Source organism: Rattus norvegicus, chromosome 13 (assembly GCF_021556685.1).
Source record: "Rattus norvegicus strain SHRSP/BbbUtx chromosome 13, alternate assembly SHRSP_T2T, whole genome shotgun sequence".
In the NCBI taxonomy this organism is placed as follows: domain Eukaryota; kingdom Metazoa; phylum Chordata; class Mammalia; order Rodentia; family Muridae; genus Rattus; species Rattus norvegicus.
In genome coordinates, this window is record NC_141546.1 from 62952305 (window position 1) to 62956364 (window position 4060).

The window sequence follows — 4060 nt, forward strand, 5'->3', positions numbered from 1 at the left end:
ATTCTACAGAGCCAGGCATGACTGGATTCTAATTATGTTGGGTACTGAGACCAGTACTAATTGTATTTACCTCAGTAGGTTCCAAAATTAGACATTATTCCCTATTTACTTTTTTTCATTATCTGTTTTATTAAAAAGGAGGAAGGAAGTAATCATTAAATACAATTGAGTAAAATCTTAATTCTCAAAAAATTTTAAACTGAGACCTAATAGTATTTTAGTATTCTACAATGTGAAAAATAAAAGCCTATGAGCCAGCCGAAGTTATCACTATGTTTCAAATACTCCAATAATCTCTAATTAGATTGTGTCCCTTTTAATATATCTTGATACAGTTGAATAATACCTTCAATCTGATGCAATTACAACACAAACATTCTTAGGGATGTCATCATGAGTACCATTAGGAAATATAAATTATTGTTTATTTTTCTGAAGTAGAAAAGAGGGCAATAACTGATCAGGAATCAGTATTTATCTAGGACATTGAATGTGTGCATGGTTAAAAACATCCCCATTTTGGGAAAAATTTCCCAGGATCCCACCTGTAGAAAATGAACTATAGGCAAGGAAAAACTGCTGGGAGAAAGAAATCAGTCTCTTCTAGTGTTGGCTCCATTATTGTTGTCCTATGCAGAACAGCCATCCTTAAAATCATATATACTCCAGAAAAAATTACATCAGCTGGTCATATTTATATATTGTGCACACAAACTCATTAATCTTGTATTCAGCTACTTTGCTGAAAATGTTTATTAATGGAGGAGTTCCCCTGTGGTATTATGAGGGTTATGTATGTATACTATCTTTTCATCTTCTAATAATGATACTTTGGCTTCTTATTTTTACAGCTTGTATCCCTTTCATCTCCTTCAGTTGTTTTATTGCTCTAGCTAAAACTTAAAGTACTATTTGAATAGATATAAAGAGAGTGGTCAACCTCGTCTTGCTCCTGGTTTTAATAGAATTGCTTTAAGTTTCTCTCCCATTTAATTTGATGTTGGTGATAAGCTTCCAATCTTCTGATCTCTGTCTTCTAGGATTAAAGGCATGAGGTCTTTGAATATGATCTCATGCCAGAGCAACCACTACATTGTTGGATTAAAGAAAAATTCTCTGCAAATTTTGTTAGGGAATTTATAAATTTTTCCAATCATCTGTTTGCCTAGATTTCTTTGAAGGATTTATTCATTTCCTCTTTAAGGATCACTATCATCTTCATATAATTAGTTGTAAAGCTTTTTCTTGTGCTTATGGCTTGAAATATTCAAGGCCTTCTCTGGTAAGATAACTGAGTTCTAATGGAGATGCTTAGCCCTGGTTTTTACGATTTTGTTCTAATGCTAGCATTAGGTATCTAGATTTGGGGTGATTATAAGTGTAGGTGCTATTTTGTGTTTGGTTATTCTATTTCTTGGTTTCTATTTCCTCTTTGGATTGTCAGTTGAGTTCAGTTGAGTTCAGATCAGTGCAATTCAGTGCATTTCAGTGCATTTCAGTTGAAAACAGTTGAGTTTCTGCAGTTACCTTAACTTCTGTTCAGTTCTGGAGTTTGTGTCACCAATGCAATTCAGTTTCTTAAATGAAGAGGCAGTTTGTCCAAGCAGAACAATAAAGTAAGAAGCTAAGGGAAGCAGGTTTGGATCAGTCATGTTGGAGAGAGGTTTTGAGCCAAATAACTGATTTGAACTTGTCAGCCAGGATTCAGAAATAACTTGAAAGGATGAGCTTATTCAGCAGTAACTTTCTGCGATAGCAATTACATCTGGTGAAAAGTTAATTTTACAATGGATAAAAAATAAAATTAACTTCACCAATTACATTAAAGTTGCTGCTTTTTATGGTTGATCATATATGTTGCCTTGGGTAGGCAAAAAAAACCAAAAACCAAAAACCAAAAACCAAAAAACAAAAAATAGAAAAACAAAAACCTTATTTTAAATCACCAATCTTGAGGCCCAATGGATAACAGTTTTACTAGAAAGGTAAGGTTTAAATCTAATGAAACCCAGGGAATTTATTGCTTTTCCTACTCTATCCTAACCCAAGAAGGTTAAGGCCTTCTCAGAAAAAGAAATTGACTGAAAATGAGGGGATGCTTCCTTGAAGTGTTCTCCAGTCAGAGTTGATCAGATCTTACTTAGTCCTCCATAGCTCGCTGATTCATACTTGCCAACCCTTCACATCATATGAGACACAATTTCTTGCCTGGAGCATATTTATATCTTAATAACTATTCTCAGTTAGTCCATAAATAATAATAATTAATTATGACTTTTTGTTATGGTTTTTCCTTTGATGGTTATTGTTTATTTGTTTCTTGGTTTTGAAGGAAACATCACTAAGTTTTCTGGGTATGCTGCAATGATCTTTAAATATGTATGATGGCATTAAGGCACAGGGAAGTACTAGGATAGGAAACACTATCAAGATATACTTTTAAAATATTCAATCCATGCAAGGAGTACCACCAGCAGTTATGTTCCAGCAGATCAGGCAGAGGCAAGTAATGGATGCAGGAGTCAAAGTCAGTGGCTGGGATAATCTTGCATCTCTTACTGACTAGCAACCAGGACGTTTCTTTATTTGTACAGATAAAACGGAGATCACATAATTTTGTCTCTGGACAAGTGTTAAAAAAACAGAGAGAATAGGTATTATTGATGTCAAATCACTTTAGATTATGTAAGCATTTATGATATATGATGTTCTATTCTTCAGAGAAGTGAAACATTAAGCAGATAAAAATGTGTCATCAGTGTAGATGAGTTTCTATCCTTTGAGTAATGCATGATGGTTGAAGTAAAACTTGTGAATTAGCCTAGTTTAAAAACTTGAAAACCCTCTTAGGCTGCAAGCTGGACTGTTATAGTAATTTGTTTTCTCTTTGTATTTTAGTTAAAATACTTTACTGTAACCTAATGTGAAAATACCTCACTGTAATTTAATGTGAGCTAGTCTCTGTATGATGAACTAATTTTCAAATTTTTATATTAATTTCTTATTATCTATATATATTGTCAAAGGTTCTTTTAGGCCAACTAACTTTATTATTAAGTCTTTAGTTTTTAGGGGCACAGTTCTGTAGACTATATATAGGTGGAAGCCTGAATCTGATCTGTTGCCAAATCTATTGTTTCTGACTTTGCTTAGGTGCAGAAATGCCCAGAGAACTCTGGAACTGTCTGATTTTTTGTGCTTTTCCTAATCACTATGGAAGGAAAGAGTCTCAAGTAGGCCCAGATACAATTACATTTTAGGCGCAGAAATAATTTCTGGGGAAAACACATAAATGAATAATATGATAATAAGTGCCTCACAAATGCAACATGTAGAGATCATGTAGAAGCCCAAAGCGAAAGAAATCAGGATAGTGGAAACAGCATTCTGCTCAGCTTTTCTGTGCTGTGTCAAACAGCCATGCTAGCTGTATGGATCTCACTGCTTTTCATTGGACATGGCTGGGTAAAACCCAGTTTTGTGTTTTGAGACAAAAGAAGACAAGAATAGTAAAAGAATAAAGGACTATCATGATAGTATACATTAAAGGTAACTTGTTCCAATACATAAATTGTATTGAATTTCTGATATGACATGTTTACAATATTTTTAGCTAACTCCAAGACTGTAAGTCAGGGAGAGTAGGCAGGAAGCAAGGACTATAAGGAAGCTCTTACTTTCTTAAAGTATCCAAAGACATTATACTTAGTATATTAATTATAAATACGTCTTGATGTTTGGAGGCATCTGTTGTTTTAAATATTCTATAAATAAAATAAGAGAAAATTAATAATTAACAAAACTTTAATAAATCCATTAAGTTTTGAACTTATTTAATGCAGGACATGATCTACAGAAGTACTGTAACTTTTAAATAGTTTTTTTTTACAGATTACTCAAAATAACTTGAGAAGTTACATTATGCTCAAGGCCATAGGAGGGAATATGGAGGCAAAGTTTGGAGCAGAGATGGAAGGAATGGCCATTCAGAGCCTGCCCCACCTGGGTATACAGGCTATATATATATATATATATATATATATATATATATATATATATA